Consider the following 25,399-nt stretch of genomic DNA (forward strand, 5'->3'; position numbering starts at 1 on the left):
GACATGGCTAACTGGTGCCTAGCCTGGAATATAAGAACGAGCTGGGAACTCCAGGAAGCTGCAGATAGGGAGTTGGGAAAGAAATGTGTGATATTTAAAGGGTGAGTGAGTAAAAGAGATTAAAATCTCTGGATTTCACGTATGCTGTTCAGCTGGTGAATCTACCCGCCAGGAAACCTGGCATAGTTATACAGACAGGAGCAGTGAACCATATCAGCAATGGAAGAATATTCATAACCATGTATGTGGAACAGAATTACAATGCAAGCACAGTCTAGACCACAGTTCCTCTTGGGTTTTATAGAGCATGCAAATACATAACACTTGCCCTCTAATTTGTGRTATCTCATAATCTACTGATAGAATTATAGTCTTTCCTGGAGGGAGGAAGGGGCTACATTTGTACAAGACTGTGCCCCTTCCACACTTACAGAAGGCAGAAAGCTGCTATGGGAAAGACACCTCTTCTTGGACCTAACTATCTTACTTCGCATTTAGGTAAGCTCAGAGACCTCTCCGGAAACTTCCATTTCCTTCTGTAGGACTCCTGACTTGGTTAACACTTTTATTTTTCAATGTAGTGTTTTGCAGTAACCATGCCTGACAATCACAAACATGGATTAGCATAGTCAATCTAAAGCACAGGAAGAGAGAATGTAGCTTCCCACCCAGCCTCAGGCAGAAGTGGACATTTTGCACATTTGGCATTATGCGTGTTTGCAAAAGCAATGTAGGCATGCAAAAGGCCCCATAGGATTTACATTTTGGCATAACCCAAAGTTCAGTCTAGTTGAAATGCTTCCTTTTGCCAAAAGGAACTGTACATAACTTGGGGAAGGGGGAACAGGGAAAACAACTCAGCTTAGCAGCAAACTAAAATTATGTGTCAGAAGCTAGATCAGCATCTGTCATTGCAACTATATTTTCTAGAAAAGAACAGAAAAAAGTTAAATATGGTGAGAAATGCTGAACTCTTTGATAATTGTTCCCCCTACTCTCATATCTCTGAGTAATCTCAGTCTCATCAAAACAAAAAACACTGGCAGAGGACTTCCCATATCATGAATGTAATTTTGCTTGACTTGTAGAACGCTGATTGATTTATTAGCAATGTTCTGGTGAGGAAAGGAGAAATAAATACATTTTTAGGGAGACTGAAAAAGACTTACCCTCTTCCTTGATAAGACGACTCATATTTGAGTCTGCCATTCTTGCTTTCAGCCTCTGACTCATAATTAAACTTTTCTGTGATTTATTTCCAATCAGGAAAAGTTTTGTCTGAAATTTGACTGGTGTTCTAACAACCTTTCCTTCATGAGGGAAAACAGGCATGCCCTGTAGATATTCTTCTGCAGAGCCAAGCATGATGCATGCAGCAGTAGCTAATCAGTACCGATGCTTTAAAGACATAAAAACTAAAGCTGATCAATGCTTTTTCATCAAAACATTTTCTAGAAGTCCTGATGCATCAAATATTCTTTACTAAACTATCTGGATGCTATTCTCTGTAATATAAGTTATGAAACCCAATGTGGACTCTTCTTTCTCAGTCCAGTTATTCTAACACGTCAACACCTGCCATAAAGAATAGAATCTTTTTACGCACCCAGAACTAACACCAGAGAGTACACATTTTCACTATTCCATATTTTGAAATGGAAAGCACTTAGAGGGTTAAGCTAAAAATTAGCTTTTACTATCATCTGAGATAGTCCCGTGCCAGCTGAAATGGGTGCATCTCAGACTCCTTACCCAGTCTAGACCCTCATACATGACACAGCAAGGAATATGCTAGCTAAGGTGCCCAAACTCAGATACCCCACAGGGTGAGGCTGCCATAGACTGATGTCCCAGCTAACCAGCAGTAAGGCTGAGCACATATTCCTAGAAGGCATCACATCAATACACATACACTATATATATGCATGCACGTATGTATGTATGTATATATATAAATTACTATGCATACATACACACATATGTGTGTGTGTATACAAATATATATAAGTATACATTTAATGTCCTTGCCATAGCTTCTGAATCACATTTGTGACTGTCAGGTGCTGCAATGTGGCCCATAACTACATACTATGAGAAATAAAAATTGTGCTCAGGTTCTTTGAGTCTGGTGATTTYAATTTCATGGAGCAAATTGTGTACCTTTGATGGCACAGCACTTTCGATATCTCAATTATCTCTGTGAAAATAAAGCATAATTGGACAGCTGGGACAACTTTCTCCAGCAATGGGATTATCAGCCAGATGTGCAACCAGCACTGACACAAAGTTGCTATTAAAGTTTCCAACAACTGCTGTTCTTTGACTTTTTAGGTGTATGTAGCAGACCTTTACAGAGCAGCTATACAAAGAAAAACTTCTTTTGACTGCAATGAGTTTAGGATTTGACTAAAACAACCCTAGCCTATAAATCTCCTGATTTTTGCCTTTATTTTACATTTGAGAACTAGTAGTAATTAGAACTGCTACAAAAAAGCATGTATCCATTTTTTACTTATTTATTGCTTATTTCTGGTAAAAGTTAAAGTTCATATAGACGCTTCCGTTTGGAGACACTCACAAAGCCTCACCTCCTATTCTCCTCCTGGCTTCTTAGACACAAGAGAGAAGATGCATCACACTCATGAAATCATTCAGGTTGGAAGATAGCTGAGGAGGTCATTGAGTCCTACTTCCTACACAAGCCAGGATTAACCTCAAACTTAGATTGTGTTCTGGGTTTTTAAAACCTCCAAGATCACAGACTCCATGGCACATCTGGGTAACTCATTCCAGTATCTCACCATCTCATAATAATAACAATAAAGTCTTTATATCCAGTCAGAAATTCCCTTTTCAATTAATAACCACTGTCTCTCATTCTCACAMCAAGCATCTCCGTAATGAAGAGCAAAGTCTTTTCAAAGGAACAAAAAGTCATTAAAAGGAATGACACCTTTTCAGTTTCTTGTGTTTTTTCATGGAGACTTATTCTGGACTACACTATATTTTTCATTTACTCACCAGTTCCAACAAGCTCCCTAAAGTGACATGTGATAGCCTCTTTCTCCTTCCTTTCCCATTCTCTGCCTGCTTTCCCAGTAATCCTTTGCTCTGCTCTTTAACTTTTTACCCTGAAAGATCTTAGTTTTAAGTACACTTCAAATTAAGCATTCATTCAAAAACAGACTGACTGTAAACTTTTAAACAATGAATATTTCAAGCTCAGCTCTTCCCTGTTTTTGTTCAAGTAAACCTCCTGAAAAGCATACCCACTCCTTCCATTTCTTTGTCTTCTTAATTACTCTGTAAATATGTGCAGACTTGCATATTTCACCATCTGGGCTACTCTAAATACTTAAATTTATAATAATAAATAAGTGAGGTATTTGTCTGGTCACGCAGATGATAATGTATGTTTTGCAAGGAAGGCTGATGAGTCTATTGCTTATGTGTCAGGGAGCAGCAAGCTCTAGCTGTTCCCTAAGGGAAGACAAGCTGGAGTTAAGGCTGATGAAACTAAAACATATGCCTSTTCAGGAGACAAGCTGCTTCTTACAGCAGAGGTCAAGGTCCAACCAGAATAYAAGGCAAGGAACAGACACACATGTGACACAGCTCAGGCAGGACATGAAGGCCCAAGGCTGAGCTTAAATAGAGTCCTTGGGCCCATGGGTATGGGGGTGTCTGAGTGGAGGCCCCAGGTGAGGCTCATCAGGGCCAATAAGGACTACTGGTGTCCTCAGGGCCCCAACAGCATGTTCATTTGGGAGTCAAAGTTTTTGGGAGAAGGTAACACACAGAAGCCCCAGAGAACTGTCATTGTGTTGGATAGAGCTGATGTTTGCAACCACTCTGTTTCTCTCTGATGACGTAATCAGAGTCAGTAACCACCATCCTTGCCTTTTTTGTCCTCGTGCTACTGACAAACAATCTGTAGGCCATATACATACTATTTCTGTGTACCCTAGAAATTTATAGTGTACTGAAATCAATTAACTGGGTTGCTGTTAAGATCCTTACAACAGAATGGAGAAGCTCCATTACTAAGGCTCACTACTGTTCTCACTGCTAGCCTGCTCAAAAATCCTCAACACTCTTTAAACATCAAAGAAAACAAATCAGCTCTTTTATCATTATTACATTTTATGTATATTCTCTTCTCTGTTCATTTATCTTAGTGCCCTAATTTTCTTGGTCTTCCACTTCAGCTTCATTCCTGTCTCCTTTTTCAAAAGCGATTGTATAAAATCCAGTTCAGTTTTGGTCTGTGAAATCCTTTTACTTTGCCTAAATAGAATTAATTAAAAAAAAAAAAAAAAAAAAAAAAGTTGTTCAAGAAGCAGTTTTTTGCTACCTTTAGTACACTTTTCCCTTTAAATTTTTTCTAATATTTTAATTCTTTGTCTTTCATAGTACTTAGTTTTTCTTTCTCTCAGAGGCGTCTTATCTTTCTGAATGTAATAGCTTTTTCCTTCAAGGGTATSCTCTATTGATTACAAGGGTGTCTTTTGATGCCTCAGACCTTTTCTTTAGAGGCTTACCTTTCATTATGCTTTTTAGTTAGAACTATTCAACCAATAGAAGCCCAGGCCCATATTAAAACTTATTAAACTTATTATTATTAAAACTTAAGAAGCTTCATTTTATGTGTGTGAATTTTTCTCTCTCTTTCTYTGGAAAAGCTAAGCAAACTTGTCAGATAACTAGACATAGACTAGACTAGAGCTAATAAGTTTATATAGGTCTTTATATGAATGTGCAAGCTTAACTTGTATCAGACACAGTAGTGTTAGCTTATATCCAAATGGCCAACAACTGGAAAGGCAGGCCAAAATGGATTTCCTGTGCCTTTCGTAGAATCATAGAATTCTATGAAGAATAGAATCATAGAATCATTTCTGCTGTCGTTTAGCATAGTCTCTGCAGGCAATGCTGAAAAAGGAGACACTCTGCACCAAAACTAGGACTATAGATTTTTATATCGGAAGAGATATAACTCCATTATTTAAGTGTTGTATTTAATGGTGATTATTAAAACCTAAAATCATATGCAAATGTATATCTGCAAAGTAAATTTGGATTTTAATAGTGAGATAAATAATTTTAATATTTCACATAAGCCTCGAGTGTTGGCCATTACAAAGAACAGCCCTAACCCTTTTTATACATTTTCAAATTTCCTTTCCTCATACACAGGTCAAATGTTTAAGAAAGTCTGAGAGATCTTTATCCAGTGACTGTTTAAAGTAAAATKTACAAAAATATATGGGCAATACAGGAAAAAATGGGGAAAAATATGTGAAATAAAGACAGAAAGAATCCTAAGCACAGTAACTAGAATTSAAGAAACTCCCAAACAATTGCCCAAAAGACTAGAAATGGCAGCCTGCTCCTGCTAACATGCTTAAAAGGACTCCTGAATTCTTTTCTGTACAGTTAATGTTAACAGGAGGTAGCCTAAGTACTTAAGGTATAATAAAATGTAATAGAAATGTGCAGTAAAGAAAATAAACTTCCCCAAAGGCATCTTCATTTGCAGATGTGCCGTGATCCAATTTTTCCAAGGTATCTGAGAACAAGCACGTCTAGTGATGATTTCAAAAGCAACTAAGCCTCTCTTGAAGTTAAGGGGAGGTAGGTAAATATTTTAAAATCCTTGAAAAATCCATTTCTGAAATAATGACAGAAAAATTGGTTGTTGTTCACATACAAAAGTTAAAAGGTAAGGAACAAACACTATAAGAAAAGCCTATTGTTTTATAATCAGTTGCTTCAGCCACTGCTAATCATCCTYAAATGGTAATTACTTAGTGGAAAGTACCACTGGGTTTTAATCAGAACAATATTATCTAGTGATACTTCACTGCATTTGTGTTCTAAAAGTGGATATCTGTTCTTACCATAAACATTTGCCAAATCTAATGCAACACAGGAGATAAACATGTTTTTCATTTTCAAAGTTACTTGAAAATAACTCTCATGCATTTCTTAAAAGAAGCATGCAAGTAGGCTTTGTGAAAGACTTGAGGGTCTCTCTGGATCCTCCCAGTTAAAACATGATATGGGAAAGTAGCTAGCATCCTAAAACCAACATCACCATCTTATTAGAGTAGTGAAACAACCCAAAGTATGGAAAGACATGACTGAAAAAATCTTTAGTCTGCTGTTCCTCTTCCTGATTCTTACAGAAGATAACAGTCTGTGCTATTAAAAAAGAAATATCCATGGTTTATGAAAGCCTATGTAAGAAAAATCAGGTAAATTTTTGATRAGACCAAATGCATTTGTTATTATTTACTAATTTGGCTGTCGGGCATGAATGTATGGCTAATACAGCCTGTGATGACCAGTCTTGGTCTCAGGAAGRTGGTATTCCTAGCAAGAATACAACTTGAATAAACTAACTTTGAGYGTGTATACCTTTAATATACAGATGATATCTGTTATTGATAAGTCATCCAGTGTTATCAATTTTTGTCTTATTCTCTACTAGTGTAAAAAAGGAGAGCTGACAGAAAGCTGAAGGCATAACATGTTTTTTTTTTCTATTGAACTTAATCATTAAGATACCAAATTAGACTCTGGACTTCTGAGCCTAAACTCTCTCTCCAGAAGTGGCCAGCTGAAGATGTTTGGGAATTGCTTTAAGAAATCACACTTATCCTCATGGTCATCACACATGGGTCTCCTGAGGCTGATCCAGAGGGTTTTGTTTAGTCACTAACAGAACTACTCTTTGTGAATATATGTAGTCCCTTTAGAAACCCATTTAATCTTCTAGCTATTACAACATCTCCCAAGGAYTGAATTCACAACATACTTGTGTATTGAGTGAAAAAGTACTTAATTGAATTTTAAATCAAATAATTCCATTGGCTGCCTCAAGTTCTTATATTCTGAGAAACAGTGAATAAATTATTTCTTGATCACATTCTTCATGGCAGTCATGATTATACAGATCTCTATCATACTCTTCCCTTTCCACCATCTCTTTTCCAAGCAGAAACTGCTGAAGACTTACCTTGCTCAGAATACATTTTCCTGCTTCTGACCAACCTCATTGCAGTAAATCTAGAAAAAGTTATGAAAAGAACAATGCGAACAGAATTAAAAGCCAAATCTGAATAGTGCTCACTCCCTAAATTTTGAATCCTCCTCCCCTCCGAAAGGATCCTGAAATTAAGTAAATGAAKTCTGCACTCAGGCCTTGCATGTTGTCTAACAACGGGCTGGGCTGCCTGAACAGCCTTTCAGACAAATTTGCTAAGGTGGACAGAAGCAAGCTCCAATTCAAGAAGTGCTCTGCTCTTAGAAAAGTTTATTGCATTAACTTCAGTACTTTCTGTAGAGAAACATTTGCCTTTCAAAAACAAAAATAAAATAATGTTACAAAGACATCTGTTAATGAGGAGATCTGTCACCTTGACATTTCTGAAAGGAGTATGTGATGYACTTTCAGATTTACTCAGACAGAAACTCAAGATAATCTCTGTATTTACAAAATATACCTTTCTTGCCTACAGAACTATTTGAATATTTTGTGTCAATAGTTCTGTATAGCTAGATATTAATGAACAAATGATTATACAAGGAGCTCTTCTATACTAAGCACTATATAGTGATACAGATGTTGTAATGACATACTAGTAATTATATTTCAGGGGTACACACATATTTCTGAGTGTTTAGTTCAAGTGAGTTCACATTTTATCTGAATTGTACATACTTTCTTTTTTATAACCATTCTGAACTTCATTGTCYGCTTACTATCATAATGAAACAAAACTTAAAGAATAAAAATAAGTAAGAATAAATATTATATCAGGATATCATTGATAAATGTCTTCAGCATTTACAGTTTACAAAAACATATGAATTTTTTTATAGATTTCTTATTTGATAATTATTTGATAAATACCTTGTAATTTATCTGTGAGTTTTATAATTTTACAGGAATCTCATTTGTATTTACATATGATTAGTTGCCTATCATTTAACCCGTTAATCACTTCTGAATTAGTCTTTATGTTATTATAAAGACGGAAGATTTACTTCTAGGATGTCCCAATTTGCTGGGACGCAGTAGCAAACTGAAGTGTTTTGTTTTGTTTTTTTTAAACATAAGATTGATTGCATGCATGTTACTGACATAAACAATGTTACTGTAAACTGACACAAGTACAACTGAAAACAGAATTGGGCTTAGTTTTTGTGTGTACTGTATTTGCTTAATATTAGCAAGATTAAAAACCTGTGCCTTGCAGAACAGTTAACTGCTCTAAGAAAACCCCACCTTTTGCTATCATTGCCTGATTTTATGGCATCACTGCAATTATTTGTACTGAATATACTGCTATTAAATTTGCTGTATAAATAGACTTATTTCATTTGACTCAATAAGTTCTTAATGCTTTAATAGAAAATATTTAAAATTTATTTCAAAACATATCTTCCATAATAAAGTGCAGAAGAAGCATTAATTATTATAGGCCCAAACCCTYGGTCCATCTTCAACAAAGCTGTTGTTAAAATGATCGACTCCAATTTTCTCTGTTTTCAGAGAAAATCCAACACACAAACAAAAACCTACAGGGGCCTCAGTAAATGCAGGTTTTAACTATGTAAATAATTCCATTGAAGCTAACATAATTACGTGCAAGATTTAGGCAGGTACTGGAGTGCCTAAGTTGTCCTGTCAACACTTAAAAGAAGAGGAGGTCGAAGGCAACAGGAGGGATCAGACCTTCACAAGGTCATCACACAGGTGAAATGGTTGCCTCAGGGGCAAAAGTAAAATAGTTTTGTTTTCATTCACTAGAAAAATTTCTGTAATAGCAAGGGGATCCACTGATTCCCTGGAAATGCCTTGGGACTTCACAGTAGCGTGTTATTAATCAAACCCAAGGCAACAAGTAACAAAAGGTTTTCTGATCCTCCAGTTATTAAAATAGTAATAAGTGATTTAACTACTGAAATATTTGAGCAGACCAAACAGAACACCTGTCTGCAATTTAAGACCAAGCATTCTGAGATGTTGTAGCTTGGGGCTGTTAATTTTAAAGCAATTACTTACTTAGTGATATTTAATATTAACTCCCAAGTCTGGAAAATGCTGAGCTCTCTTCAGTTCCACTGAAGCTACTGACATATGACAGTGCTCTGCTTTTTTTATGGAAGCAACCACAACATCAGCGTCAATATGATGTGATAGTATAGGATCCTACATATTACCAGCTGAAAGCTTGATTATTTTTTAGTCTAGACAAAGTTCTTTTGCAGCTGGAGGCTAAATCTTCACTCTTCCCTCAGCAGCTTACTTTAATACCCAATCTGCAGCTGACAGCAGTTCCCAAATGATCAATAAAAGAAATTTGTAGAGTTACTACTAGGATCTCCTTAATTTTTAATATTTTCCAACAGACCATCAGAAAAATACTTCTTTGCTACGCATCTTAAAACAGAGAGCCAGTGAATACCAAGAATCTAAGCTTGTCGATGAGATACTCAGTATCAACTGGATGGATCAATGGAAAGACAATTTTCTCCAACAAAAAACAGGTCACTACAAATTAGGAAACACGGTACTATACACTGTGTTGTGAAAGTTGTTAGGAAACAATTATTTGAACATGTATTTAAAAACTTATCTTTGAAAATACACAGTATATTACTGAAAATTATATGATTGTTAATACCATTTTTCTTAGTTCTGGTTTTACTAGTAAGGGCAGGATGTATCTAAGATTCATACTTGATTAGATCTTGCAAATTTGCTTATGGCAGAGATTTATTGCTGTCCAGTCACATGGTGTCAATAGATGCTAAGAAATGGCTCACCACTAGGTTTTGGAACTTAACAACTGTTTCCTTTAATAAATTAAAGAGATGATATACGGACAACAATATAATGAAAATATACTTGCACTTAATTTATTGAGCCTTTCAGTAATTCACACAAAAAAGTATTAATAAAATGAAATGGATGTTATATCACAAAAAAATCATTGTCTCGGTAATTGTTTGGGAATCTAATATCCAATTTAATAACCTATTTGTTGCAGTCATCTAGAGTACTACTCACTCAGTCTGAAAGAAATGTGTCCATGAACCTTCAGCACAGTCCAACTTTTTGAGCCAGTGGACCACAGCCTAACTTCAACATTTCTTACAAACCATTGTGTATCCAGGTCATCTAATTTTTAACTTAAAATGTGGTTTTAATACTTTCCTTTGTTAAAGGTTCTGGTTTACAGAAATAAAAAGTTTTCTGTCACAGTGAAAACAGCAAGGCATATTACCATGGATGAACAAGATATAAGAGCTATGTAATATGCACATCAAGTGTGGGGATAATCAGAGTCTGAGGGAAGAGGCGCTCAGTCCTTGGACACATTACTGACTGTCCTGAATCAGAAGGATTGCCAATACTTGTAGGCAGCTCTCAGAAAAGGAGAAAAGGAAAAAGAAATGGACGTAATCACTTTAAATTGTGTTTAGCAGAGGACCATGGCCTCTGAATTCAGATCACTACACTGAGCCTCCTAGTCAAAGATAGCAACATTTGTCATTGCTTATTCAGAGGCTGAATGTAAAGTGGATGGTTGTTCACTGTACGTGCAACGTAGTAGGTAGATAGCAAATGATCAAATGTCTGAGAATGGACACATAAGTCTTCATTTGAGCAAAACGGCAGAAACTGAATCATTTAAAAATCCACATTCAAGTGCTAAAACTATCCTGTGAGAGGCAGGGTGCTCATGGAAAAATATTCAAATTCCTAAGAACAGTGTTTGAACAATATATAGACAATATTGAATTGGACAGCCAGGACTTTTGCATGCTTCCTTTTAGCTCTGAAGTGTTCAAGAGACAGATCTTAACAATTCAATCTGGCAGACAGTTTCTTAAAAATCAAATATGTATGTAAGTAAAACAATGCTTTTTCATAGATGCACCGTCTAATGCCAGGATCTCTAAGAACATCCACAGGGCCATAGGGAAGCAGAATGGTAGAAACATATATCAAGAACTACTTTGGCTATGGCTTACATTAAAGCACAAACACTTCCAGCGCAAGACCCTGTTGCAGCAAAGTGCATTCCCTTCTCAGTCACAAACCCTGGTACTACTGATATTATTCTTTTGTCTCTGATAAAAATCACCAAGTTATTTTCCTCCGAAGCCTGGGTGGGATTTTAGTTCCTTTTTTATCTGATACCAGAAGAAAGTTGCTGTAAACTCCTTTATTCAGAGGTCACTAAAGTAACACAGAAGTCTCAGCCTGCACCCAGGCAATCAACTGACTCACAGCCATGCTGGCTGACTCACAGGATCAGATCTTGACTTGCAATGGTTAAACAGTAAGGCTTTCCCAGCCAGGCCTGCCCACCTGGGCAGGAGGTGTCCACAATGAAGAGTAAATGGGCTTAATTGGCAGTCAATCCCAAAAGCCTCTGCGTCAGTTGGATGCTCTCCATGCCAGCTCAGGGACTGCAAAACCTATGGTCAGCATAGGAATGTGCAATTCTCCTTCCAAGCAGGATAATACAGTCTCCTTTCAGGGACAGCTTTCGACACCTAGAGAGAGTTCCAAGGAGGAGCTTCTGTTAGCTCCTGCTGGTCCTGCTGTGGGTGGAATTTGCAGGATTAGGGCCCTCTGGAACCACCCTTTGGCTCCCAGGAGCAGTAGCCACCTGCTACTCCCATAAGCAGTCTAGGATTAACAGCAATCTTTTATTCTCTACAGGTACTGTCCCAATGGAGCTTTTAAGCTACGAGCTTAACTGTTAGCTGTTTAAGCTCAACTGTTAGCTACCTAAGGGAACATTTTTGTTAACACATGTGCATCTAAAAAGACTCCATAAGAATTAATGTAAGTTTTTCATGTAAATACGAGGTCTGCACATAGCAAGACAGAGAGATAGGAGTAGAAGAAAAGAAGAAAGGAAGGAAAACAAGCAGGTCCAGACCCAACACCAGGGCCCTTGACTTCACTCACTAGAAACTTTAGGACAGGTGTCTCCTACCTTGCTTTATTCATAAGAGAAGGTGAAGCTTGCTCTCTCTCACATATACACTCTCATTTTCTTTCTGCTTTCCTAACACTCTCAGCAACTTCTGCCTTTAGTCAATCAATCATCCTTGCCCTAAGTTACTTTAAAATTATAATTGGATAATCTTCCAGATTCTGAGAGACCCCTTTATCAGAGAAATTCCTAGGGATATAGCCCCTATTTGATTAAATTGTATGTTACTAATTTAACAAATGACTGACAAAAGATATGATTCTTTGTTCATAGTAGAAATAGTATTATTAGCAACTAGTTTTAAGAAACCCTGTAACAAGATGTTTGTACATTCCTGTATTTTAGTTCTGTGAAATAAGACTGAATTTATTAATATTTTGATCTGTGAATCCCTTTGGGAATGTGGACCTTAGCCTGTGCCCTTGCTATCTTAAAGATCCCAAATGTGTAGGCACTATTTGAGCTAATTTCCCCTAACAGTTTCATTTTTGCATTCCCTCCAAGAGTGCATGTGGCTTCTAGTGACATACGAAAGCCCTACTCAAAGCCCTGTGGCACTGACAAGCTTAGATCCACAACTTCTGTCAAAGGGGACGGCATAGGAAGGGTGACTTGAGTGCTCCAGAACTTGTTCCATGTTCCCCTTTTCTCAAATTACAGCCTATCATGCTCAATGAAAGGTCAACAGTTTGTCTCTGACATGATGGGAAGGTGGGGAGAGTGAAGTAGATGGATGGATTGCAATAGTCTGGTCTATATATCAACAGATCTGTCACGCCACTGGCATGTACAACACAAAGGAGTTTGGCCCCATTTCCCACTGCCAACAAGAAGCCCAAGATCACTTCTGCTGAGGAGGAGGAATTTGAGAACGGTACATTAGTGTCCTCTTTGAATCTGAATCGCATGCTCCAGCGCAATGCAGCTATTAAGTTTTTGGCAGAAAGCAGTATCTCAAAGTACAAAATCAAAGTAAAAATATCAAAGTAACTGGAGGTGTCTTCTCTAAGGTATTCAAAAAAAAAAAAAAAAAAGAAAGAAAGGTAGTAACTACTTGATATGGTGTCTTTGATGGTATTGCTCTAAGAAGTGGTAATACAGAGGTCAGCATCTTTCAGAGCAATGATTTGAAGAACTGTTAGTGACCTCTGCATTTTGAAGTAAYATTAAAATTCATCTTCCTAGTGACTAAGTTGTTAACGACCTACCTCCATGTAGGTCAAAGCCAGTCTTCCTGTTCTTACAAGACTTTGGAGAGGGACATACTGTAGAACCAAAGGGTCACTCAAACCATCAGTTTGGAGGCTGACACTGGGTGGCTTCTTACAGATCCTAGACATGACTTCATATAGACCATGAGCACACTATTACATTTTGAAAACTACCTTCTCACTCCTCCTTTAGAAGAATTGCCTTCTACTCCTCAACTAGGCTGAATACTGGAGAAGAAGGAAGCATTAGTTTGGAGCAGATCCTTGAGGCAAGAGGAATATAAGCAAATATATATGCTTAAAACTCATTTAAGCTCCCAGCTCTTTAGAAATTGTTCAGTCATATTTCCTATTTTTAAATCGGCAGTACAGGTGGAGGAGAATGCAAAATATTCTTGTCTGACTTACTTACCTAACTGAATTTTCCTTCAAAACTGGCCTTAATATAAAATAAGGTTATTAATTTGTATAAAAATAGGATATAAAAGAGAAGTCATTAGCTGCTTCAAAGACGTTCATTTTTCTAAAGTTTATTTATAAATTCTTCTCAATAGCAAACTTTAAGTTTCATTTAAAGAATCAATGTATCAAGTAACTGTTATATAAAAAAATGGATTGTATCTACTTCTCTATTTGTTTCTAGCATTTTGCTGAATGAAGGTTAGTTCTGTAACTGCAGGAAGAAATTATCTTAATTTTGCTATTTGCATCTTATCGCACCATAACCTCCCTTCTTTTCAGTTCCTTATCATCCATATCATTTGCTCACTTCAATTTCTTTTGTTTTTTCCTCCTGTATTAATACTTTTAGAACATGTTCCCATTTGTGGCTTAGAACATGCTTTCTATAACCATTTTCTAACGTTTGTTTGAAAGTAATCAGTCATTTACAAGACTACTTTTTTAAAAGTATGCTTTCAGTAAACCTGTCAGATATTCTTGAAGCAGCAATTTGTTAATAATATTATAAGTTTGTTCCCCATCAGATTTTGTTGTTAGTTGCAAAAGCAAGCATTTCTATATATAAAGCTGTGCTACCAAATGAAAGCATATACATTATTTTCATTGCTGACATGAAGCTGTGACAGATGTCACTTATATTTTAGAATGATTCTTTCATTCCATTGTACTTCCAGTAATAAATTACTGATATAAGACTGACACTTGTCAGAATTTGCTTCCTGACACAGTAATAGAAAAACACTTATCTTCTGCTTCCTCTGCACTTGATAATTTGAGCAGCTTGAAAGTTACAGGGGAGTAAGGGTAGAGTAAAGGAATGTCTTAAAATTATAATTTAGAAGTTACTTATCAACACCAATATGAGAAAATTGAGGCCTTGGAATAATTAAATATTATTCTTTTTTTTGTTGATGCCAGTCTTAAAAGTTATCATAGATTGCACATGTGCATAAATTTAGAATGACAAGTATTTGTCACTCTGGTTTTGCAACTGATTTCCTGGGAGCCCGAATATCTCACTACTCCAGCCTTCTCTTCTGTAAAATGGGTCTTGTAGTTCATACCTAATTCTCAAGGGTACTGGGGGTCCCGGGGAAAAAAACAATATCTGACAACATCTGTTTTGGATACTTATCTTTCAACACTAGCATTTGAAAGACTCTTCACTTCCTGAAATTGTTAAGATCTTTAAAGGGAAGGTTGTGTAAAAAGCAAATTAATGTTGTATTCAGGAGCTGTGCATTAACACCCTGACAAGGACTGACTTTAAACAGAATCCTGCTACTCACCCTTCAACCAGTTTCTGCAATTGGATAGTGCCATAGTCTTCTCATAAGCCTCCTTTCGGCACTCTTTGCAAAAGAAATTATATCTTCAGAATTTAGACCAGAGTAACCCAGATTCTTTCTGTTACTTGATATTACACAAACCATTGAGTGGTATGTGCTGTGCAAAGACTGATACCAAAAAAAAAAAAGACTGCTCTGAGACAACCTCTGTGTTTGAAAAACATATACATTGTTACAGATGAAGCTGTTTAGAGAGGATTAAGGCAGCTTCAGTCACAATAATTTTTCTAATATCCTAATTGCCTACTATTAGAAAGTAAGCAGGGTTCCAATGAATCTTTTCCAAGTTTCTAATTATAATCATCCAGTAGCCACAGACGTTAACAGAGGCTTGAAGGGAGCAGAGCACTGTTTTCGACACTCACAATTTCTAGGCAAGCCAGGGCAAGCGTAACATAGATTCTATGGGGGACTTTCTAGTCAGGCAGCTAGAGGCTAAGCAAGATGTCTCAAGACATCTCACATGGCACTAGACACCTTTGTCTAGGCACATAATACAACCCTCATGAGTCAGCCACAGGGAAGTAGTATAAACACACAGTTTCCAAGAACCGTGATAAAATACAAGTTTATCTTGAAAACATCTTTCTCCCATTTCCTAGTATGTGACTGTAGTCCTTGGCAATAACAAGCTCTCTTAGTAAAGAGAGCTTGTGAGACGTGACACTTGCTCAGTCTTATCAAATCACTAGAGTTTTCCAAATCAAGAGTAATGACACATCATCCTTAACTTACTGAAAATTGCCTCCTACTATTAATAGTTTGCATTTTCTTTTTACCACGATGCACCTCACTTTCATCTCCAGTGCTTGACACATCATTGCTGCCCTTAGCATTAAGGCAATGATAACTGATAAATACACAGAATGAACTCTGACTGCACACACACTAACGAATAAGTTGACTACACTCAAGAAAGAGGACTAATAATCACTGTAGACAGTTCTGTGGAAACAAATAGCAAAGTACTCTGTGGGGATCAGAAGGACAAGGGAATATTAGAAAGTAGAGAACAAGACCAAGATCATCATTATTCCACTATATATATATATATATATATATATACACACAAATATATATTATATACATATATTACATATATTATACATATATTTTATATATATATGTATGTATGTATGTTGTACACAACAATACAGTTTTGATTTTTCCGAGTAAAGTTTGTACTTCAGTCAACCCAGATCATGTTAATACTCCATAGCTCCAACTTCCGTTAAATACTGTGAAACAACTGGTGGTGAATAGAGTGGCCTGTTTGATATTGGGCTTGTTCTACATCAGGTCTATGTAGACTTTGTTGGTTATTCATTCCTTATATATGTAAACTGGGAGGGTTAGTATTGCCTTTACATGTCCCTATATAGTATGACTTAGCTTTCTAAGAGATTACCCATGTTTTCTCCTCTGCTCTCACAAACATGATCAGCAGAGTCATAAAACCCAAATGTGTTGGGGCCTGTTGCAGGCTGTTTTCAATCGAGAATATTTCACTCTGAAATATTTACCCACAGATTCTGTGGGATGTGTCTACTTTTAGCCTTCAGAACACTAGGAGAATCATGTTATGACAAAACAAACGCATTACAAAGCCCAGTGAGATTATAGTCATATATCACGTAGAGATACTTTCCTTATGTCTTTATAAAAATATAAAAACAGTAAGAGAGAGCTAGAGTTTGGAAAATGCAGCATATCTAAAAATGTTACGTATCTCTAGATATAAAAGTAGGAAAAATAAATCATTCAAAGTCATGATATACAGATCTATAAAGTTTACTGCATTTTAAGATATAGATGTACCAGCATAAAGCACAGTCAACCTGCCATCATTCAGATATGATTAAAGCATGTGTGTTTTATTTCACAGGCTGTATCACTTGTCTTACCAGTAGAAAACATAAACTGTTAGCATGCTACTTCAGTACTATATCTTTGTGCAGTCCACAACACTAGTGAATTTATATGCCTACGTATGGCATGTTTTCACTGATAAATGAAAATGTGCATCAGAGTCAATTCCAACAGTACATTAAAATTTATGAAACATTTCAGCAGCTACAGATAGATGTACACAGTGAAATAGGTTTACCTTACAAGGAGTCCTAGGCTGAATGTAGGCATTCAGCTGAAAGACTGCTGAAAAACTACATTCAAGTTTTACTGTTGCTAACGTCGTAATAGGTATTTTCATAAGATTTCAGTCCCATATGATAATGGCTAATTTGAAAATGGGTCTGACATTTAAAATAGCCATAAAAAAGGAGAAGAAATAGGGAATAAAGGACCTAACTCTAAAGCAAAACCAAACAACTCTTTCTCTCCCCTCTTTGTGCACAGCCTCCATTGCCTCAGTCTTAGCTAGACCCTCAAATCAAACTTACTGACTTTGAGATTGCGTTGATATTGAGAATGCAGTAGTTGTTTTTGAAAACACTGCTTGCTACACCAGCTTCAGTTGTGAGCATGTAGCATTCAGGAGAGATCACTGAGATGCACATTGTCGTGACTCAGCTTGCTCTGAGACTTTATTAAGCTGATCTGACTAGCAGGATGGTAGAAGGTAAACACTGTCTTCCTCAACAATTTTTCCGTTTCTTGTTAGSTTACGTATATACACCTTGGAACATAGTATCCTTCTCTCTTAGAGGTCATACCAGAAGAATCACAATCGTCTTTTAAGAAAGTGGTCAGGAAGACCTGGAGCTAACTTGAGTGTCTGGTTTCCTATTGTTAATTTTGTTAAATTGTTAATTTAAACATCATTTTCTTTTTTCTTTTTCTTTTCTTTTTTTTCCCCCCTTGGATGACCACAATTGTCCTTTATTTTTAGTTCAAGGAGATATTAGGCAATGTACATATAATTGCTAGATCTTCCTCACCAAATATTGTCTTTTAAAGAATGATTTTTGAGTATTCATTGAAATTTATGATCAAAGATTATATTATTCTAAAAGCAAAACTTCATTATTTACTAGTATCAATTGATTTCTTCAAATTTTAATCATGTTCATTATGAGACAACTTCTCTCAGAAATCTCATTATCTTGTCCTTTGTCTCTCCTAACAGCCTTCCAGATTTTTTTTTTTTTTTTAACAAATGTGCTGTTGAGGAAAAAGCAAAGATTGAAGAAATGGAAGTAACTGAGTCTAGAATAATACACCCTAAAAATGTACAGGTCCATGTGAGATATGTGTAAGTAACATAGCATTGATCATGGTTAGATTGCTTTCAGCTGTGAGAGGAAATATTAGTTTGGAGCAGAGCTATCCAAATACAGAATTTTCTTATCCAAATCCAGCATTATTTGGAGAGGAGCAGCAAAAGAGGGAGGAATACAACAATTATTGCTGTAGAGCCAAATACAGTAATTTACCTAGCATTTTTCTAGTGACTACTGCAGGTGGAATGAGCTCCAGAAAGCTAATATCAAGCAGCAGGAAAGCAAAGTTGTTTTATCTACTACTTCCCCTGACTGGAATTCTGAAGCCAGAAAGGTTGACTTATTAATGGATGGTATTATAATTCCAAAAACTGAATTAGTTTAGAATTAGAAACTGAATTAGAAACAATTCTTAACTGTTAATATCTACTTCCTGAGTAGAAACATCTAATCAGAGGTAATATCTTTTAGTATACCAACAAATAGAAAAAAAAACAATTATTCTCTCACCTTCAACTGTAATGAGGTTTAGTTATTTTAACTGAACAGATCATCTCTTCCTACAACCTTGCAGAATGGTATCACAAGCACAGCACTATCACTACTCTCTAAGTCTCTTCATTTTTTGATTAGTGAATCACTACAGAATTGCAAATATAAACAACAGTTTTTGGGGAAAAGAGTGCAATGCTGGGAACACATGCATCCCAGATAAAAGTCAAGGGATTTATATACTTCAAAATGTTAAAACAATCAGCAAAGGCAATAGAAAGAAAAAGGTACAGAGGCAGAACTGCAATAGGTATTAGCAAAAAGAGAAGAATTGAGGAAAGTGACCTTTGAGGTGATCTTTTCCATGAGAAATATAAGACTTAGATTCACTAGACTTGGAGAGGCTAAGAAGCACTACCCATTATATAAATAAACGTACTGTTTTCTGTGGAATAAGGAATCATACACACCTAGAAAAATATAACAAAATCCACTTCTATAGGAACAAAAGCCATCTGAAAATTTAGGGACAATATGCTACAGACAGAACTACCAGGTTTTGTCAGCACAACTCAGAACCTAAATATAGATACTTTAAAAAAAATCTCAGCTCCACCTAAGTTGAGTGAAAAATATTCCTATTTGAAAATCCAGTGCAGAATATTTATGAAAGACAACATATATTACAGCTTCTTATTTTTGTGTCAGTCCAAAATGCAGCCACTTAAATCCTAATGATACTGTGTTTTTATTTTAGATTTGTAACTTCAAGAGAATAAAACCAATGGATTTACACCAATGCACTGTATTAAAGAAGTCTCAGATTCTCATAATTTCATTTTCGTGGACAGCATCTATTTCATTATTTTCAGACTGTATGCACGGTCATTTGAAAAGAAACAACTAGTCTGAAAAGCACTCTGCAGAAAGGGATGTAGCTCCTTTTTCAGGGTATGACTGAGTCTCTTCAGGGACAGCAGGCTCCAAGCTCCAAGGGCAATATGCAGAAAAAAGGAAAGTAAGTATATTATACAGTAAGCAGTTAGGATCTGAAGGACCACAGCAGTAAAGCACCAGAGATTCTGGAACTTAAAAAAGAAAGAAATTATACTAGACACTATGTGGACTGTGTAGACCATGCTGCAACCCACCCTACCACCAAGCTAGCAGAAGCAATGCCCGGAATCAAGGATTTCTTTGGATAGCAAGCAAGGGGAGAGATGTTTGTGAATTCTTCTTATTTATAATTTGTCCTACCTGGTCACTTAAAATTTTCTCTGTTTAAAAGCTTAATTATTCCTAATTAACTTTCAACAAAAATTAAGACACTTTGGGGTTTATAAGTCATTTTGGTCATTGTCTTTGGGGATCCATCTAATAAGAGTACGTCCAGGCAGATGAACTTTTAGGTTTGGCCAACTCAATGTTGGTCAAAAGCTTAAAACTAGCTACATTTACAAAAATGCTTTCTGAGCTATGGTTATAATTATACTGGACTTGAGTTCTCTAAAAATAAAACTCTAACAAGCTACAAAGGGCAATGATATTCTCTGATTCAGAACAATTATATCATATGATTTCTAGTACCTTACCAAGTACTGCTTGGTTGAAATTGGCCGTTAAAAATTTATGAAGAACATACTATTCTATGAAATTTACCATTTTGCTGCATACAAGCAGCATTGTTTTCTATGAAGCCATCTCCAATAAAATAGTCAATCCTAGAATCAGACAAAATAAATTACAATGCTATAAAACACCACTGAGCAGAACTAAATGCACAAGAGACTTTTTTTTGGGGGGGGGGTGGTAGAACTCTTGGTTCTGTTTTAATGTAAATTATGTGAAGAACAGGACTTTACAGGGAATTATCAAGAATAATAAATAAATTAGTAATTAATTGATGATTAAATTAATTTCAGAACTGAGATCATAAGTTATGAAACAGACACAGTATAGACACTCTGCCTGCTTTACTCGTTAGGAAGCTGAAGGCATAACTCACATGAACAACTGGATGAGATTATAGGTTAGGACTAGATTCAAATGTGAGAAATTATATTTTGACTTGCTAGACCCTTTAAGACAGAAAGATAATTGCATATTTTATACATATATTTTCACTCCTGACCATAATCCTTAGAAACACAACAGTGTGAAAATATATAAGCATCATTAGTTCTGCAGCAAGCCAAGTCAATATGAACAGAAGCATGAATGAGCAAGTGGAGAAGACCCAGTGTAACACATTAAAGACTACGTAATTATGGGGATTACTCACACTCTCTGTCAGGTCACCAGTTACAGAACAGCTCCTTTCTTTGCTCTACTGCAAAGTGGTTGAGGAGAAACTCTGACCCTTGAAACTCACTGGCATCCAGGTTAGTGTAAATCAGATTTGCTGGCCCAAGATTAAGCAAGTACAAATGTTTCAGCAACAGCTTCTTCTGCATGTGTACTGAGTACTGAATCACCTTTTGTCCAGCATCTAAACAATATTCTCTGCAACATGAATCTTCAGCTATCCTGTTAGAGCTGAAGTCTCCTGTTCAAACGGGACAGGGAGAAGGCTGGTTAAAAAGTTTCCCTTTTCCATAAAGCTGGGGAAAAAAATGAACTGTTACAAACCATTTTTGGTTGCATTAAATTCAGAAGGTACATGCATAGTGGCATAGACATCTCACTCCTTCTCCTGAAGGCAATATTTGAAAAAAAGATGTAAGAGCCTATTCACACAAAGATTTATTCCAGAATGGCTGCATTTAACTAATTCCCTGTAAGACTGATTTGCTGCAAGCTGAGTGCCTTATTCAGCAGTAAAAATAAAAGTAAGCCTTTCTTCCAAAATGTATTAAGCTAATTTAAAATAAGGCACTCTTGAAGTAGAAGAGTGATATGCAATGGCAGGAACTAGTTAGAAGTACCTAATCTAATTTAAAGTCACATACATTCAATCTTCACTAACCACATGCAAACAAGGGCAAAGTCTTGAGATACCTTGGCTACTGACCTAGCCTTAGGATAACCTATTTGTAACTGAGGTTCCTAAATATGCCTGCATTTGAAGAGACTGCAGGTTTACCTAACCCAGAAAGCTCTTGAAAATGTGAAAAACAAAGACCAAAGAGCCTAGCAGAGGACAGCACAGACTGAGTCCCAGGGCCAGTCTCCAAAGGGCAGCATGCTCTGTAAGGCCACCAAAGCAAACAAGGCTTATGAAGAACAATCCAATTAGAAGGGGAGCAGATGGTGCTAAGAATTTATTGAGAGCATTCACTAACAAAAACCATGAATTAACTTATTTTGCACAATTTATTGCAAGTGATGGTCCCCATGTACAAAGCTGGCAGGGCTCCAAATACCACCAGTTTCTTTCTCCAGCATGAATCCTGGGTTGAGATGCTGTGGAAAAGAACACAGTGAAACTCAGAGTGAAGAGTTCTGGACTTTCATTTTCTATGTTCAATGCAAAATGCTGCATAACTTTATCATGTTTTATTTGTAATACCTCATACAACTACCCAGTTACCTACATAAGAACCATAATTTCTTCTGAACCTGACATCTCTACTTTGATGGGCAGCTACAGACAGGAAAAAACACACCTACAGGAAGACACAGCAGATTTTCACATAGGAAATGTAAGCAAAACCTCAGTTTGACTCTATCACACTGAAGAAAAAATTTTAAGTTTATCACCCAGAGCCAAACAATGAAATATTTCTAGTGTACAAGGCCCTAAGGACTTGTGTCCTAGCCTCAAAGGGCTAAGACAGGAGAAAGAACTGAGCACCTAGGTAAACACAAATCATCAACCATATTTGTCAATGGATTTATTCATGGGTGATAATACACTAAGTGGAGTGATCAATACCCTGGAGGGCAGGTTTGCTGTTCAAATGAACCTTGAGGCTGATAACAGGAACCATAAGCAAAACAATTGCAAACAAAAATCCTGCACCTGGGGAAGATTAACCCCAGGCTGGCCCAGTGGCTAGGGAGGTGCTCTGCAGAAAAGTAAGGTTGACAAACCGAATAATGTAGCACGACACAACATGAATATAAACACAAACTGGGCTGTATTAGCAATAGGGCAGCCTGAYGTCAGGGGAGGTGATTACTCCCTTCTGTTTAGCACTTGGGGGATGACACTTGAAGTACAGTGTCCAGTTTTGGCCTCTCTAGGTTAAGAAAAACACTGACATACTGGAGCAAGTCCAGTGAGAAGGGGGCTGGAGTGGGTGACATCCAAGGAGAGCCTGAGAGAATTAATTGACACCAGAAAAATATTTCTTCACCATGAGATTAGCCAAACATTGGAACAGGTTGCTTAAAGATGTTGTGGAAACTTCATCCTTGGAGTTCAAACCTAAAACTAGCCAAAGCCATGAACAACTTGACATTAGTTTTCCCTRCTCTAAGAGTGGGACTAGAAGATCTTCAGAGTTTCCTTACAAACAAAATTACTCAATGATTATATATAATGATATAAAATTCTTAATATCTTCCTTTCTATTTCTCCCAAATATATCCTTCCTTTCTAAGAAGTGTTTTGCTCCTTTTCTGCTTACCCTCTTTCCTTCAAAAAATATAATAAAATCCTTCTATATTTTCATTTTTCCTTTGCTTCTTTTCAGCAGGGCTCAGAACATCTTTCTATATCAAATAAGTTCTTTTCTTCAACCTGATGGGCTAGAAATCTTCTGTTTCTTGGCATACCAGCCAACAACACTCTTCAGCATCTGAGGAATCTGTTAATATCTGGAAAACAGCTTCTGAGAAATTAGGTCATTACTTACGAGATAAGAGTAAACTGTGAAGGTGACTTGGTGTCTTCAAAGGACAGGCACCTATTTCTTATTTAAGTAACTATTGATGACCATGAGATTTATTGCTGATATACAATGTTTTTTCTTGCCAGCTAAGAAAACAATTTTTCAGGAAAGTTGAGAGTGAGATTTCTGTTTAAAAATTCATCTTCCTTTTCTCATTATTTACTGTGCATTTTGTAACACGGAATAAGATGTTTATTTAACACTGCACAGGATCAATATGCATACTTCCACATATGACAATGCCTCCAATGTCATCTAGAGTAAGTTGAAAGATATTATGCATTATAGACTGCTCATCCTCAACTATATCACTGCTTCCATCTGGCTAGTACAAATGCTTATTTTCCTATCTATAATTTTGTGCATTTAGAATTTCTTTATGTTAATTTGTTTTTTTGGGGGGAAGGGGTTATGCATTTTAAGTTATTCAGTATTAAAACTTCAGTTGTTCTATTTACATCGGGATTTATTTCTTGAAATATGATGAAGAGAAATAGGGTAAGAAAAATATAGGACAGGAGGTCCCAATTGCTAGTATAACTGTATTTTCTGTAATTTATTTTACGTTTTTTAATTCCATTCTTTCAACAACTGAGGTACAAAGCTCTTAGGAATGCATTAGATGGTCAGAGAAGAAAAAATTATACAGTGCAACTGGGAGAAAGAAGGGGAATTAAGACAACACCAAAAGCATAATACGCTCTAGTGTCCCTAGGCCCAAACTTGTACCTAAAAATATGCATTGTAGAATGTCTGCAGTTTTTTATTGTGCACTGTCTATGTAGCACAGGTGACACACCTCAGTATAATACACATAAGGTTCAGAAGTACATAAGGAAAAATGCTTTGGAGTTATTTGTTTAGTTTAGCTAAAGAAAATGAAATCTATTCCAGCCTGGCAAAACTGCTCATCTGACAATTACAAATTAATAGAACTATTTTACATTAAGTTTCTCTGGCCACAAGAGAAATTGACACTAATCACCAACTTGCTGCTCCAGCTACTTCACTAATAACAACAATAATAAGCTAGCATTACTTTTAACAGCATGGGAGCCTGATATAAACAAACTGCCCCTCAATATTTAATTAAAATATAACAAGGAATAGGAAATACAGTTCTGGATACTGTTTAAGATTGCATGACACCATTTTAATGTTGCATCATGTGTCACATCTGCTTACTGACATGGAAGTACATATGTCACCCGGGCACGGAGTTATTGAGATAACACCATGCATTTTAATATTCAGTTTTCATTTTAAGTACAGTGATGAAAGAATCATTTTACCCTTTTTGTTTTTGCACAGCTGAACTGTCAAACCCAGGGCCTCACCAAAAACCTGCTGAAGCCTGTGAAAGTCTTTCCTTTAGCTTCAACAGGCTTTTAATCATGTCATATACTATTGTTGCAAAACAAAGATTTTTGGTTTTTTAATTCCCTTCTCCAAGTGCATATACTTGTAGCCTATCTTACAATCACACTGCTAGTTTGTTGTTTTCACTTAAAAAGTGCACAGAAACTTGACAAGAAAGTGAGAAAACTGGAGTGCGAACACTCCACTTTCTTTTTAACTCATACAGCTGCTTAATGACAAACCACTAAAATTGACACCAACATACGGAAATTTATGTGGTAATAAGTTTTATAGGCTGGATTAGTTATTTATGGAGTTTTAATGGAAAATCCACCCATTTGGGCTCAAAACCTGTGACACTGAAAAAATGCATCTATTTCCATACTTTGCAAGCTTTACACCTCTAATTTACAACATTAACAATTTTCCCAGCATTCCTCTCCCTCACCCACAAACAGAAGAGCTGTAAGTGTAAGGCAGGGTTTT

This window comes from Rhea americana, unplaced genomic scaffold, assembly GCF_003343005.1.
Source record: "Rhea americana isolate MKP2758 unplaced genomic scaffold, rheAme1 scaffold_251, whole genome shotgun sequence".
NCBI classification, from domain to species: Eukaryota; Metazoa; Chordata; class Aves; order Rheiformes; family Rheidae; genus Rhea; species Rhea americana.